The sequence below is a fragment of the Arachis ipaensis genome, chromosome B8 (genome assembly GCF_059453495.1).
Source record: "Arachis ipaensis isolate K30076 ecotype BB chromosome B8, ASM5945349v1, whole genome shotgun sequence".
Lineage (NCBI taxonomy): Eukaryota > Viridiplantae > Streptophyta > Magnoliopsida > Fabales > Fabaceae > Arachis > Arachis ipaensis.
Window position 1 is genome coordinate 43,103,715 of NC_142443.1, and position 17,528 is coordinate 43,121,242.

At 37.2% G+C, this 17,528-nt stretch overlaps 1 pseudogene; it reads right to left on the reverse strand.

Annotated features, from left to right (window-relative positions):
• LOC110265882 (protein SIEVE ELEMENT OCCLUSION B-like) overlaps positions 1 to 11,150 on the reverse strand; it is a 59,534-nt pseudogene extending 48,384 nt beyond the window's left edge.
• Between the last annotated feature and the right edge of the window lie 6,378 nt (positions 11,151 to 17,528).

Below are 17,528 nucleotides of genomic sequence, written 5' to 3' on the forward strand. Positions count from 1 at the left end.
GCAAATTGGTCAATTATCAAAGCAAACAGTGGCTGAAAGAGCACCCAATACATTACCAAGTGACACCATTTCCAATCCAAAAGAGGAATGCAAAGCCATCTAATTAAGGAGTGGAAGAACCTTGGCAAATGACAAAGAAACTACCAAGAGGCCAGCTGAGGATGACAAGGCCAACAGTAAAGAGCAAGTAACAATTGAGGAAAAGAACCAAGAGAAACTCAAGAAGAAAGAGGAATAGCCACAATCTTCAAAGAAGGATAAGCAAAGTATAGAGGAGCCTCCACAAGCTTCCAAGAAGGAGGAGAAGCCATACACCCCTTCCATTCCATATCCTCAAAAGTTCAATAGAGAGCTTAAAGACCAACAGTTCCCCAAGTTTCTAGAAGTTTTTAAGAAGCTGAAAATTAATATTCCACTTGCTGAAGCTCTAGAACAAATGCCTCTGTATGCAAAATTCCTCAAAGAGCTCATCAATAAGAAAAGGAGCTGGAATGAGAAGAAGACAGTGATTTTAACCCAAGAATATAGTGCAGTGACTCAAGAAGGCCTCCCACCAAAACTCAAAGACCCTGGGAGCTTCTACTTGCCTTGTACCATTGGTAACACAGTAATTGACAAGGCACTGTGTGATTTGGGCTCCAGTATCAACCTCATGCCTCTGTCTATGATGAGAAGGCTATCTATAGAAGAAGTGAAGCCTACACAGATGTCATTGGAGCTAGTGGATAGATCTTTGGTAATTTCCAAGGGGGTGATTGAAAATCTATTGGTCAGAGTAGGAAAATTCATATTCCCAGCAGACTTTATAATCATGGACTTAGATGAAGAGGGGAATGATTCTATTATATTGGGAAGACCTTTCCTGGCCACAACAAGGGCCATCATTGATGTGGAACAAGGAAAAATGACTCTGAGGATAAATGATGAGAAAATCACTCTAAATGTCTTCCAGAAAATACAGCACACTGTTAAAGAGAAAAGCTGCTTGAAGGTTGAAGAAGAAGATTTGCAATGGAAAGAAAAGTCCAATGAAGCACTCATCATCTCACTTGTAAAGCAAGAGATAAACAATAGAGAAGAAAAAGATGGTAAGGAATATGTGAAGGCTAAGAAGGGAAGGCAGGAAGAGATTGAAGATTTGATTATTGGGAAGGAAGTCCCTGACACAAAACCTACTACAAAGAAAGAAGGGCCATTGAAGAAAGGAAAGAAGAGTAAGAAAAAGATTCCAAAAGGGTGGAAGAACAAAAGGATACCAACTGAAGGATTCTCAAAAGGGGATAGAGTAAGATTGATATACTAGCAGTTGTAAACAGATCCACAAACTGATGACTACTACACCATTAATAGGATACTCTCACTGGAGCATGTGGAGATTGATCATCAATGCACAGGAAGAAGGCTCACAGTGAGAGGGAACAAACGGAGGCACCACAATCATCAGCCACCCTAACAAGGGACCAATGTCAAGCTAGTGACAATAAAAGAGCGCTTCATGGGAGGCAGCCCATGATTTAATATTCTTGCTTTGGTTTTAATTTCAATAATTAATGGTTTTTCTAGCATAAATTTGAGCTCTCATGAACAGATTTGATAACTGTACACATCATTTTGAAGCATATGTTTGATTCCTAAGTTTGGTGTGCCTAAAGGCACTTTAAAAGAGCTTTTCAAGCATAATGATCATAAACCCAATTTAGGATATATACTCATTTATTTTGTTTAAGTATATAGCCAAACAATAAGTTTGGTGTCTATATATGCTATGAATTTCAAGAAAATCATTTTTTACTCAAGGGTTCAAATTCATGAATAGATAAACCATACATTGCATCATTTTATGAGTTTATGGTAGCATGGTAGCAAATAAAGTGTTCCTTATAATGAATATACTAATTATGATAGATGTTCATTAGATTTCATATAAAGCACGTAGCAAAGAGCAAGTTTAGTGTTCACCAAAATTTAGTTCAATTCTTAAGGAGCATAGTTGGTTTTTCATAAATAAGGAACATATAGAAAATTTTATTTTTCTTTATTACTTTCCACTTAACAAACACCACCGTACCAAATTTAATTTTTGGCTTACCATTTCCTTGGTTTACGTGGTCAGGTATGAAGAAGGTTGAGAAAAGGACAAAATTCATGCATGCACGGTTGTCCCAAGGAGAAAAGCAAGTCACATGTGCATGCTTGGAAAGCTCAATACTGCAGAAATCAGCACCTAGGAGGCCGAGCCATACACCCAATAGAGGAACAATCCTTGTCTTCAACCATCTTCACATGCACACCGTCCATTTCATGGATCCTCAACAATAATTTGCTCAATTCTCACCCTTCATTGCCACATAACCTAACCAATACATCTCTCTAACAATACCTCCCCTTTTATAAATTGGCAGTAGCACTTCTCAAGCTCACATACCATTGCTTTCTTCATATATTCATCCCACACACGTTACATCATCCTTCTCTCACTCAAAGACATCACACAACACCTTACCTCCCATTCCTTCCATTATAACCGTGCTTTAACCAAGGCATTTCTTCTCCCTTCCTTCTTTCCTAATTCATGGCTTCATCAAATTCTAGAAGAAGGAAAGGAAAGGAACCAGCTGTAGCCAAACCACCAACCTATGATACCAAGAAATTTAAGTCTCAATTTCATGAATCAAGGTATTATAGGCTAATGGAGTCAAAGAAAGTCATTCTAGAGATGGGGTTCAGGCTGAAAGATGGAAAATATCCCATCATGAGAAGAATAACCGTAGAGAGGAGATGGGAACTTTTGTGTGAGCCTCTCATAGACATCAGTGCAGTCATGATAGGGGAGTTTTATGCAAATGCTGTGAGGTCAAGCAAGGACAACCCTCCCTATAAGAGCTATGTTAGGGGGGTTGAGGTAAATTTCAGCCCACCATCCATTATGAGAGTCTTACAGATAAGGGTGATATCATATGGAGAACCTAGCTTTGAGGAAAGACTGCAGGGTGAGAATGACCCTGATGAGATATTAAATGTGTTATGCTTTGAAGGCAAGGACTGGAAAAGGGACTCAGAGGGAGCTCCAAGCCACTTGAAGAGAATGGATCTCATACCTGAAGTCAAAGGTTGGTATGAGATAGTGAGAAGATCCATCCTCCCTACTGCAAATACATCTGAAGTCACAATAAAGAGAGCAATTCTGATATATTGCATCCTGAGGGGAGGAGAAATCAATATTCCATAGCTCATAGCAGATAGCATCCAAGAGATGGCTGAGGACACTGAAAAATCAAGTAGGCTTGGTCACCCAAGTACTATTCTGAGGCTGTGCAAAAGAGCAGGAGTACTCTTTGAAGATGAAGATACAGAGAAGGTAAAAGGAAGCAGAGGGGTCACCAAGCAAAGCATGGAAGGTGTTACTGACACTAACAATCAGCAAGAGAGAAGAGATCAAGGAAGAAGGAGAAGACCACAGGTGGAGGGGGAACAAGCTTCTGGTGCAATAGACTTGAGCCAAATGCAAAGAGCCATTGAAGAAATGTCTCAACAATACATGAGAGCACAGGAGCAACAATAGGAGCAATACTTAAGGCAATAGGAGCAGTATTTGAAGGATCGTGAGCAACAACAGCATTGGCAGCAGCAAATGATGGAGAAGCAAGAAAACTTCCAGCTCAAGATGTTGGATCAATAGAGAGAGTTTCAGGCAAGAATTCTTGAGGGGCAAAGGGAACAATCAGCAAACTTTTAAGAATAATTTAATAGATTGTCCCTACGACAAGCTAACTATGGGGAGTACACCCAAAATCTCTATCAATGAAAGAACATATATCATACAATTGGAGAGCATAGGAACTTGGACAGAATGGAGTATGATATAGCAACTCAAGCAAAGTTGGACTATGTAGTCCATAGCATACCAGCATTGAACCAACAGATCAAGCCATTTGAGCAATGTCAAGAATTGGTAGACCATCAGAGAGCACAAGCCAATAAAAATATAGCACACATGCAACAAGGATTGAAGGATGCTGGGCTCTGGGGTCAGATAGACCATATTTGGGATCGAAGATGCCCTGTTGAAGAACCCCAAGAAACAAGCAAGAAGAGGAAGAAGAAGAAAGGAGAATGCAGCAAAGGGAAAGAGCACGACAACTAGAGGTGGTGGAGTCCTTTTTATAGTTTTAATTAAATAAGGATGATGCATATCTGAAACATGATATGCCTCCAAATATTTTATACTCTGCACTTTCATATCTTGAGTAGTTTTCTTGTTAGGATCCGCATTATGCTTGTTATCACTCATCTGCTTTAAATTCTGTCTTGTTTTCCTTTTGCATCAATGAGAGAAAATGTTTGATATAGAGAGTAAGTGTCCAATGTGGTAGGAATTAGAATAAAATTCTGTGGTGGTAATTGCTTGATTGGATGATAAGCCTAATAATAAAAGCTGCATAATAGAATGCTCTTTGTAGTATGAACTTAGTTGCTGTCATAAAACCTTTTATTAATGAACATCCCTGGGAAATGAAGAAAAGTAAGAAAGAAAAAGAAAAGAAAATCCAAAGATTGGCAACAAAATAAAAGAAATAAACAATAAGGCTAGACACCAATAGCTTGGACCTTAGGACATATGTCTGTGATGTTTCTTGTACTAGGATATGCTTGGACAATTAGGTTCTGAGGAGTCTTTTAAAACTTGGTAACTTGGATTAACTAATCCAGGATTATCAACCGAAAGTCCATTATCAAGAGCAACCTAGTTACAAAGCATTTAGTAACCCAAAGAGGTGCTGGACATCAATGTTCCTAAGAAGAATTGTGAGCCAAGTGTCTGTAGTGAAGAAGTGTTGAGAAAAATTGAGTCAAAAGGCTGTTGCAACACATGACACTGAGCTACCATTGAGAAATAAGCTTTCTAAGCAAAATAATGAAGGAAAAATAAAAAAGGGATCAATCAAAGAGCAAGAAATTATAACAGCAACTCTAGTGAATCCTCAAAGAAGCATTTCTTATCTATCAGCAAATAATAAGTGAGCTGTATCTTGTCTGCATAAAATCCCATGATCTCAATTCAATTATCTGCTAAATAAGGATATATGCTTCCCTGTTTTATTTCATTTCTTCTCATGTTTAGTGCTTGCTTGGGGACCAATAAGATTTAAGTTTGGTGTTGTGATGACAAGTCATCTTATGCTAGTTCTACAAGTATTTTTTCATTAGTTTCATTAGGTTTTATGCACTTTCTTGCACAATAAGTAACTAATTGGAGTGGATTTTCATGATTATGTTTAACCAATCAACCATCATTTATTTTACACAAAAATCATAAATTTTATGCTAGAATTAATTGATTTCATGAAAGATGCAAAGACCTTGTGAATTTGGTGATACTTTGATTAGTTATTTGGTTGCTTGTGGGTGAAGAAATGAGAAACAAAAGGCAGCGTTCAATGAATGAACGTAGCATTCAATGAATGAACGTAGCGTTCAAAGAGTGAACAACCATGAAGGAAACCAGCGCACCAAGGCTTAACAAGAGCCAGTGTTCAAGCAAGTGAACGCCACGTTCACTTTAGTGAACGTTTTCGGGCGCTCAACCAAGGGAAGCTGGGTGCGCGTCAAAGCAACAAGGGTAGCGCTAAAAAATTCAAACGCAGCATTCACTTTAGTGAACTTTCTCGTGACTCAAGGCTTGGAAACAAGGGAGCAAAACCCAGCGCTCAAGGAAAGCAACGCAGTGCTCGAAGAGGGAGCACCAAGGGAAAGGAAGCATGCACTAAGGAAGGGTAGCGTTCAAAATTTATAACGCAGTGTTCTCTGTTGGCAACGTTTTCGTGCTTCTCTTGGGGAGGAAGACTCAACAAGGGCGAGCGTTGGAGAAGTGAACGTGCCGTTCACAAAGGAAACGCTATAGGCAAGAAGCAATTTGCACACGTGAGGAGCCACAAGAGTGAACACCAAGTTCACTAACCCAACGGAGCGCTCCACTGGAGCATGCCTCCAACCCAATTTCAATCAATTGCCATCTTGGATCCTTTTCTTCACAAATAAAAAGGCCCACTCCAAGCTTTGAAGACCAAAATAGAAAGTGTATAAATAGGAGTAGATTTGATTTAGAGAGGACCTTTAGCTCATTTTTAGTTTTTCACTTTAGTTTTCATTTTGAATTTGGGGAATTGGGATTAGATCTAGTTTTCTTTCTATTTTGTTCTTGCTTCTGCAACTTCTACTTTCTGTTTTGGGTTTTTGAATTGAGATTGAAAAATTCCATTGAATTTCTTGATCTTAGAATTATTTTTTACTTTTCCTTTTTGCATTTCTAAGAATTGAGAGTTAGATATGGATTTCCTTTGCTATTTTTATTTTCATTTCTTCTGCAATTTCTTTTCTGTTTGATCAAGGGAGTAATTGAGATCTAGATCTGCTTTCTGAGCTTATTTCTCTTCTTCGATCTTCAATTTCTCTTTTAGAATTTCATAATTGAGTTAAGTTTTCTTGCTGTTTGTATCTTCAAGCAATTTTCCATTTCTGTTTTGCTACTGAGCTGAATCTCTTCATCTCATAGCTCTTTGATTTACTTTAATTTACATTTTCTAGTTCAATTCTAAATCCCAGTACCCAAATCCCTTTTATTCTTCAAGCAATTTACATTTCCCAGCAATTTAGCTTCATCTATTTAAGTTTCTTGCACTTTAAGTTTTAGTCATTTTTTTCTTGCAATTTAAGTTTCAGCTCTTTTACTTTCTTGCACTTTAAGTTTCTGCAATTTACTTCTTCTGCACTTTAAGATTCAGTCAATTTACCCTCTCACTTTTATTTACTTGCAATTTAGCTTCTATTAATCATGTTTCACTCAAATTATCAACTATTCGCTTAAATAAATTCATCACCTAACTAAAATTGCTCAATCCATCAATCCCTGTGGGATCGACCTCACTTCTGTGAGTTATTACTACTTGATGCGACCCGGTACACTTGCCGGTGAGTTTGTGTGAAAATCTAATTTTCCCTCATCAAGTTTTGGTAAATTCGCTGCTATTTTGTGATGCTAAATCCAACAGTACTCAATATTTTTCTTGTAGTGACAATCCACCCACTTAGCTTGTCGTAGCTAAGAAGCTTCTTCAGTTCCTGCATCACGAGGTCAGCATCATCATTGGCTTGTTTCAGCTGGATCTTGGAGAAGAGCATGCTCTCAAGGCGAGTCCAGAAGAACAATCTAATGTTGTGCTCTTGCCAGCTATGAATTTGGAGTTTCTCCTGAGTTATGACGGCAAGGACTTCTTGGACTTGATGATCCCTTTCGTTTATCTTCCCAACACACACCATCTCTAAGTTAATTCGTGAGGCCAGTACAACCTTGCGGGTAGAAGATTTTTTCTCTTGTTAAAGGGTCTATTCTTTTTTTCATCATTTTTAGAAAAGTCGACAAATTGGGTGGATAGGCAAAAGATATTATTTCTTTTGAATCACTTTTTCTAAGTAATGGGAAAGAGGACCGAAACATGCCACTGAAAGACTCTACTGAGACAAAGATGGGTTGTCAAGAACGTAGAGGAGGTAGGATGGGTAGTTGGTCAAATCTAGTTGGGGTCATACATGGATGGTAGTTGGAGTCGGTGACTCTCCTAGAGTTTCCTCATTTGGTATCTTTGGGAAGAGGATTTTTCTTACAAATTTTTTAACCCAGTCAGCGTCATTCCTTCTATATAAGAAGATAAATTTATCATTGATAAACCCCAATTTTGTGGTTTATATTGTGTAGAATTTGAGGGATTTTATCAATAATTTCCGCACTTATTCACAAAAATTGCATGATTTTGTGTTCCCTTCCTAATATTGCTACATGACGGAAAATATGCTTCTTTTGCCTTAAAATTGCCATATTTTGATCCTCTTTTATTATCATTCGATGTCGTGACGTGTTTGTTGAGTGATTTCAGAGTTTATAGGGCAAGAATGGCCTAGAAGAGAGAAAGAAAGCATGCACAAATGGAAGGAATATGAAGATTTGGATTTTGGGAAATTCAGCATGAGCGCACATGCGCACCTCGCGCGCACACGTGGATGCAGGAAGCTAGAAATGGTACGCGAAGATTGGCGCGTCCGCGTGGATTAGCAAAATCTCCATCGACGCGCACACGTATTGGACACGCATTCGTGGATCGCGAATTTCAATCAGCGCGCACGCGTGCATGGCACATACGCGCATCAAGCTGCACGTGACCTCATTAAAGGAAATCGTGCCTGGCAATTTCTGAGGCTCAAGAGGCCCAAATTCCAGCTGGTTCTGCATGGAAAAGACCAAAGGATGCTAGGGGAAAGGGGGGGGGGATCATTCATTCACACTTAGACACAATTTTTTAGCTAATTTTTTGTTTTTGTTCTTCTAGAGAGAGAAACTCTTGTTCCTTTCTAGATCTAGTTTGATTTGATCTTCCCTTGTTGAACTCTGAATTGGATCCTGTTGATTTCTAGTTTTGATTACTTAATTTGAATTCCTTAATATAATTTTGTTTAGATCTTGTGTTAGATTTATGTTTTCTTGTCAATTGTCATTTTCTACCCATTTCATGAATCTTGTGGATCTTGAATTGTTAATGTTACATTGATGATTTCCATGGTTAATTGTGTTGTTTGAGTAGTTTTACATTGATAATTGTTAGTGAGTATTTGTTAATTTCAACTTAATTGCATTTTGAATATATCTTTTAGTAATGCTTACCATGTGTTTGATGATATGTTTCCTTTGATTATGGAGTAGTTTTCCTTACTCTTGGCCTAGGCTAAGGGAATTGAGTGACCTTGAGTCATTGGGTCTCCTTGAATTGGTGATTTGAGAATCCTTGGTGATAAATTTGATACCCATTAACACTAACCCACTACTAATCTAATTAGTAGATAGGTTGGGACTTATGAGTTGATGTGATCAAACCTATTTGACGTACTTCAAGTTTAGGAGTAGGCATTACGTACTTAAGGCTTTTGGGAAGTAGACTTAATGGGTTGGTATCTCATAATTATCAATATTTGGTATGTAGATAAGGATGGTGATATCAATTACCCATGCCTAGCCAAGAGTTGCTTTTATTATTCATATTTAAAAACCCAAATTTCAATTGCTTAATTCTAGTTATAGTTACTTGTTAGTTTTAGAGTAGAATTATATTACTTGTTCTCTTATTAGTTTGAAATTGCTCATACCTTGGTTTATCTACTGGAATTAGTTTCTTGCATACTGAGATTTCTTGTTGATTAAGTCTTTTAGTTTAAATCCTTGCTCATGACTTGCAACCCCGGAATTCTAACCAATGTTGAAGTACATGTTTGTCCATTCCTTGTGAGACGACCCGAGGTTTGAATACTTCGGTTACTTTTCTTGGGGTTGAACTTGTGACAACCAATTCCTTAAAATTTGATTCGCAGATTATTTGTCGGTTGAGAGTTATACTTGCAACGCAAAAATCTTGTGAAATTCCTTACCGACGGTATTCCTCCCATCAATCATCCTTGATCTGGCCAAATATAAAATTAAAGTAGATTGGTCTGCAGAAATACAGGATATATAACATCTCAATCGTAGAAAAGATAATGTTAGTATGGAAGGAAGCTTTTCATAAGAAATAAATTAAGATGTTTAGACAAAATAAATATAATTAACTTTACTCGTGCAAGGATCAAAATCTATGATGGCTTCATGTGAATTTTGTGACACTTCTCATCACATTGCCTTTAAAACTCAAATGAGAGCCATGCACCGTAGTTTCTACCATTGTGACTTGTGAAATTAGTGTTCGTACGTCATATATTTATATTTAGGGGGTGAAAACAAGTCAAGTCTGTAATGTATTTAACAAGCTTCATCCTGGTCTGTAGCTTGTTATAGGCTTTATTTAAGTACTAAGTCTGGCCTATTATTGAATCTAGTCTAGCTTAGAGCTTGATAAAAGACATGATATATATAATTTTTTATTAAAATAAAAAATATTTAAAAAATTAATTTTTTTACAAAAATATTTAAATAAAATATAACAAATTTAAAATTTTTAATAATTATTTTAATTATAAACAATATTTTTGTATTTATTTATATTTTAACAAATTCAAACAGGTTTGACAGGTCTATTAGACTATTTTGTAAGCCTGGACCTAACCTATTAATATAATTAAACTTTTAAATTAGTATGGACTTAAACCTATTTTATAAAGGTAAGGTAAAGTCTAATACAAACTAGGTTACAGACTCCTGACATACTACTGACTTATTTTTAGCCCTACTTATATTTGAAGTATAATTATTAGGTCCTGGCTATGACATTTATTAAGCATTTCACTAAAGCATAATCAAAATGATTTCTAGAATTGGGAATAAAATTTATGGTTTATTTGAATGCCAAAGTTTATACTCACCTAATTCAATATTTCTGTGTGGATGTCATTCACGAACAGTTCAAGTCTCCAGGTCTCCTCCCTCCACAGAGCTTCTTCTTTGATGCTTGTGAAGGGGAAGGCAGTAGATCACCAAATCTACATCATGTGAATATCATTAGGGCAAAAGCAACCCTACCTTGAGGATCCAGAACCACAAGAATTGGCATGTTCTTGTACTTCCATTTCCTCTAGATGAATCGGGTGACCGACTTGCTTATCGCTAAAGGATGATACACAGAGAACCATGGCATGGTTAACATCAGGTCCTCAAACTACCTTTGCTTTTGTTGTGTCTATTCAGATTCATGGAGTTCCACAATTGGGAGCCAAACAATCTCATATTTCCTTTCAAGCCTTGATTGCACGACACTCGATTCATTATAGATTTGTTCAAGGATCAGAAGCTCATCAGGGGAGAACTCTAACCCTAAAATAACAAGTAACACATTCTTCCTTCTCAGGGGTTCCAGGCTAACCTGTTTATTGGTTTGCATTAAACCACACCAATATTAGCTTCCCCAACTTTTGAAAATAGTAGTGCATCATCATATATGCAATTACAATGTTAGAAAAAGTCTAACCTTTTTCTTGGAAGCACAATCATATAGAGGCGGGCTATCATCCTTTGTGGAAAAAGCCTTCAAAACCTTCATGTTGTCAATAAGGGTTACAACAACAATAAAGCCTTGTCCCACTAGGTAAAGTCGGCTACATGAATCAAACAACACCATTGAACTCTATCATGTATCATGTCTATAGAGAGACCATTTATATGTAGATCTCATTTGACCACCTCATAGATGATTTTCTTAGGTCTTCCTCTACCTTTAACCCCTTGTCCATCTTCCAGCTCATTTACCCTCTTGACTAGGTGTTCTGTCGGTCTTCTTCTCACATGTCTGATAAACCACTATTTTATGGTTTATCTTGTGCTCAATTGAGTGGTTTTTATCTACTCTTTACCCACTTATTCATACTATTTACATGGTTTTACATTTGCCTTCCTAATTATGTGCTTTAATTGAAAACATGTTTCTTTGGACTTATCTTTGCTAATATTAATCCTCTCTTATTACTATTAGATGCCTTGATATATGTGTTAAGTGTTTTCAGAGATTACAGGGTAGAAATGGCTCAGAGGATGGAAAGGAAGCATGCAAAAGTGGAAGGAATACAAGAAGTTGGAGAAACTGCTAAGCTGTCCAGCCTGACCTCTTCGCACTCAAACGGCTATAACTTTAGCTACAGAGATCCAAACGACGCGGTTCCAGTTGCATTGGAAAGCTAATGGCCGGGGCTTTGATTTGATATATAATTTTCCATAGCTGCCTCAACGCCAGGTGATGCGAACGCGTGGGTCACGTGGACGCGTGACCTGGCAGGAACGCAACCCGCGCGGACGCATGGACGACGCCTCCGCGTCACTTGCCCGCGACCTGAACGTACCAGAATACGCTGGGGGCGATTTTTGGGCTGTTTTTGACCCAGTTTGCAGCCCAGAAAATACAGATTAGAGGCTATAAAGTGGGGGAATGCATCCATTCATAAGAAAGCTTTCACATTCACAAATTTATGAGTAGATGTAGTTTTTAGAGAGAGAGGTTCTCTCCTCTCTCTTAGAATTTAGTTTTAGGATTTAGGATTATTTCTTCTTCATCACAGGTTCAATGTTCCTTTTATTTATTTTTCTAATTTAATTTATGAACTCTTTCATGTTACATTTGATATCTTTATTAGTGCTAATTGAGGTATTTCAGATTTATGATTGCTTTCTTTTATCTATATAAATAATTTAGATTTTTCTCTTTTGGCTTTGATTGAGTCATTGGAGACACTTGAGTTATCAAACTCATTGTTGATTAAAAATTGGAATTCTTCAAGAATTAATTCAGGTTCCAATAACTCTAACTTTTCCCAAGGAAAGACTAGGACTTGAGGAATCAGAATTAATTCATCCACTTAACTTACCTTCATAGTTAGAGGTTAAAAAAGTGGGAGAAAAATCTAATTCTCATTACAATTGATAAGGATAGCCAGGATAGGACTTCCAGTTTTCATACCTTGCCAAGAGTCTATTTTATAGTTATTTATTTTATTCTTCTTATCATTCAACATACTGCTTCCTTACTTTCAAAACCCCCAATTTACAAACTCATAACCAATAATAAGAACATATTTTCCTGCAATTCCTTGAGAAGACGACCCGAGGTTTAAATACTCGGTTATCAATTTTAAAGGGGTTTGTTACTTGTGACAATCAAAATGTTTGTATGAAAGGACTTTTGATGGTTTAGAAACTATACTTGCAACGAGGATTTATCTGCAAATTTCTAGACGACGCAAAAGTTCCTCTCATCAAAATGGCGCCGTTGCCGGGGAATTGCAGACGTGTGCCTTATTATTGGTTATTGTAAATATTTGCTTTTTACCTGTTTTATTGTTTTTATTTTTTTATTTTTGCTTTTTCGTAAATTAAGAGGTTATTGGTTTTTATTTAGTTATTAAAATTTTTTTTTCAAAAATTTGTTCTTGGTGTTCATCTTGATCTTCAAGTTGTTCTTAGTTGTTTTCTTCGTTTTGATCTAAAAATTTTAAGTTTGGTGTCATTTTATTGTTTTTCTCTTTCCTCATTAAATTCAAAAATCCAAAATTTTAATTCAAATTTCAAAATTTCAAATTTCAATTTTCAAAATTCAAATTAAAAAATTTAAAATTCAAATTTAAAATTTCAAAATTTAAAAATCAAATTTCAAATTTCAAATTTCAAATTTCAAAATTTCAAAATTTAAAATTCAAAATTTAATTTTCAATAACTTTTTAATTTAAAATTTGTTCTTATTTTTCGTTTTTAATTTTTATTTACTATTATGAGTTCTCACCCCTCTCGCTTTGAGTTTGGTTCCAATGTTGTTGCAAGGAATGGAAATTATAACAGGAACATGCATCAAGGTCAAAACAATCAGAGATGGAAGGAGCCACGAGGATCTGATCAACCCTTCCGGCAACAACACCTTCCACAGTTCCACAGACAAAGACCATTCCACGATGCATACCAAGATGATAGATATGATGGACCCCCATCATATGCCTATGAACCTCCTCAACACAACTTTGAACCACCACACTCACAAGCCAACTACAACCATTCACCTCCATATGAACCTAACCCGTATCCACCATACCAACCACCTTATGAGCCAAATGAACCATACACAGAACCACCACCTTTCCAACACAACTACTCTCATGAACCACCACCTCAATATTCACCATCTCCATATCATTATTAAGATGAACCACCTTCCTATTATGAATCCTCTCTCCCAACCAATGAATCCTCATATCCACCCCAACCTCCAATGGATGACAGACTTCGTGTTATTCTTCAAAGGCAAGAAAGGATGAATAAGAGTGTGCTAAATTTTGCGGCCGCCTTAGGCGAGTTAGTAAATATAATAGCTTCCCAATATCTGAGCACTCAAAGAACTCCTATGGCTACATGTGGAGAATCAAAAGAAGAGCAAAGCATGAAGGAGACACTAGAAACTTCGGTGGACAATGAGGAACATGGCTTTGTATTGGAACAAGTGGAGAAAGCCATAATAGTTGCAGAGAAAGAAGTGGTTGAAGACTTAGGAGATGTTGAACCTCTATGGGAAAGTCAAGACATAGAACCTCCTTTCAAGACGGTGCAATTGATGTTGAGGAGGGTGTACAACCTCCAAGGTATATCATGGCTAAAGACTTTGAAGAGGTTAACCAAGATATGGAGATTCAAGAAGAAGAAGCACAACCTCCTATGCCTTTGGTAAGTAGTGAAGAGGAGATTGAATTGGAAGAAAGCTACCAAGAGGAAAAGGTTGAAATTAAAGAAGCTTGCAAAGAGGTGGTAATTATCAGAAAAGAGCACAAGGGAGTGGAGCTTGCAATTTCATTAAAAATACCTCCCCCTAAGTTGCCATCATCCTTCACAACATTCAAGTGGGTAAAATTCATATCCCTTAGCTTTCTAATTCCACTTTAATATGGGCTACTGGAGACGGATGGTCAACTTAGAGCTCTTTGTAACATTAAGAGTAAGAGGAAGATGGCCAGGGGTAAGAATTGTCCTGCAAGGTTCATCATGGTTGGAAGCTTTAAGTTTAAACGCAAAGGTTGGTGTAAAGCTCAACTGAATGGGTCTAGGAAGCTGTTTGGTAGCTGCAGTGAGAATTCAAATTACTTATCACCCAGTTGGAAAAATACATATCCCGACAAAGATGGGTGTAAAAGCAAGATTTGGGATCCTGGAATCTGCTCTGACACTTGTTACCCCGGGAGCCTAAGAATCTGTTTGAAGCTTCTTAAGGGCTTTACATGCTTAGTTTGGGACCCCGGAGGCTACTGGAGATGCAAACATTGGTGGAGATTTCTGGATGAGTTCAAGCACAAGTCACCATAATAGGAAGCTCACCAAATGTCCAACTTAAGGACTTTAACTAAAAGTGCTAGGTGGGAGACAACCCACCATGGTATGATCGTTCCTTTTTCAATTTTAATTTTATTTAGTTTTGTTTGTTTTGAATTTTATTTTATTTTATTGAACCTGGAATCATGCATAGCATTCACATTAAGCATTACATTCTGCATTTTACAAAAAAAAAATACGCACGTGACGTGGCAGCGTCGCTGACGCGTCCGCGTCACTAGTGCGTTGGGGAGAAAAGAATTGAACAGAGAGTCACGCGAAAGCGTGGCTGGAGGCGCGCCTTTAGCATAATTTGACCCCACACGACCGTGTCACTCACGCGACCGCGTCATGTGGGAACTTTGGCCTCCCACGCGACCGCGTGCCCCACGCGGCCGTGTGCCATGAAAATCGACGTAACAAGGGTGTATGGCCGAAAGTTGAGCTGGAATTGGGCCGGACTCGTGCTGGAAGCCCAAGCCTTCTGACGCGAACGCGTGCCCCACGCGGCCGCGTCGTTTTCCAAAAATGGGCATCCACGCGATCGCGTCACCCAAAATTTGGCAAAATAATATTTTGAACGGAGAGTTGTGCGACCGCAAGGCTGCCCTCGCGCCAGTTGCATAAAACGTGTCACGCGACCGCGTGACCGACGCGACCGCGTCGATTAACTTAAAGCGCAAGTCACGCGACCGCGTGCCCCACGCGTCCGCGTCGCTTGTGCCGCACAGCTTATCCTAATTTTTCCTACCTCCTTTCTTACTTACTTCTTCTTCCCTTCTTTCCCTTCTCATTCTTATTATCTTTTATTTTATTTTATTTTAATTTATTTACATACTTTCATTCATTGCATTTTAATCTTGTGCATGTTTTTATTTTTCTCATTGGTGTTAAAAATTTTCTTATTCAACTGTTACATCTTCTCTTGAATTACTTTGGTGCTTAGTAACTTGTTTTACACTATGGGATGATATTAATTATCTGCCAATGCTAATCTTTTATGATACTTGCACTTCATTTGTATTGACATGAACTTATATTGATATTTTCATTACCCATACTCCTCCCCTTTGTTGCAAATTTTGTACCACTGGTATGCCATGGCTTCTATTGTTTTCTCACTGGCATGTTGTAGCTACCATGTAATTGAGACCCTCATTATTTGGCATTAACCAACCCATGTTTTATTTGTTTTTTATCTTTGTTTTGGGTTACTTTTCTTCCCTTTTTCTTTCAGGATGGCCACCAGGAAGAGAACCGGAAGACGTTTACATGGGAGAGACAAACAAGTTCCTACACACATTTCTTGATGAGAAAAGCATCAGTTGAAGCAACCCGTCCACTTGCACGTCTTAGCATGCACCGAGGACGGTGTAATCTTTAAGTGTGGGGAGGTCGATACTGACTTCCGTGGGTTAGTATTTCCTTCTCAAACACCAATGTTTTATTTTCCTTGTTAGTTGTTGCATTTGCATGTTTGATTGCATATTTGTTTGATTTTTTGCACATTTTACCACTTGGTTAAAGTAATATTTTCTTTTTCAAGAAACCTTTTAGAGCATTTCACTAATTTGAATAAAATTTAATGTTACACTTGTTTGAAGAGATATTATACTGGAACATGGTTTAGAGCTCGAACACACAAAACCTGTGAGATTTTGAGCCTATTTGAATCGGTTACATTTTATCAACCAATATTTTATTTTTTTTAGTGTGTATTTTTCTCTCTAAAATTGTGATCTTTGTCTTGCTTAATTCTATATTTCTATTATTTGATGTATGCATACACTTACATGATTGAGGCCTTTGTTTTACTAAGCTTACATACCCATATGGCCTTACCTTTCATTATCCTTTGCAAACCAATGTTGAGCCTATTATACCCCTTTGTTCCTTACTTTAGCACATCATTAACTCTAAGCAAAAAACAATAATGTCCTTAATGTGAATCCTTGGTTAGCTTAGACTAGTGAGAGTGCTCATAAATTAAGTGTGGGGAAATTGGGATTGAAAATATTTGGTTTGAGAATTGAGTATGTTAGAATTTTCTAAAAATGTGAAAGAAATAGGACATGTTCATGCATTCAATAATTTAATCATATGCATTGAAAAAAAATAAAAGAAAAAAAAATATATATATATAAAATAAAAAAAAAGGAGAAGAAGAAAAAGAGAAAAAGAAGAGAAAAAGAGCAAATAAGTAAAAGGGGACAAAATGTCCCAAAGTAAGTAGTGAAAGCAATGCATATGTACTGTACTTGAAATTAGAATACATGAATATGTGGAAAACATGGTTAATGGATAGTTAGGTTTTGTATTTTGATTACATGGATTGTCTAAAGTTAGGTGGAAAGTTTAAGTTAATTAAGGATTCAGATTTTAGTCTACTTGGCCAAATACAATCCTACCTTGACCCTAACCCTATTACAATCCTTAAAAGACCTCTTGATATGTGTATCTGTGCATTAAATTTTTGTTGATTGTTAGATGAAGAGCAAGCCTTAGAAAGCAAGGATAGTAGAAAATTGAGAGAATCGAACCTTAAACACTTGAGTAATTAGAGTGTATACACTACCAGTGAGGGTTCGATGCTCAATTCCTTGTTCCCTATTTTCATGAGCTATTTTCTTCTTGTAAGTCTATTTGTACTTCATTTTCATGA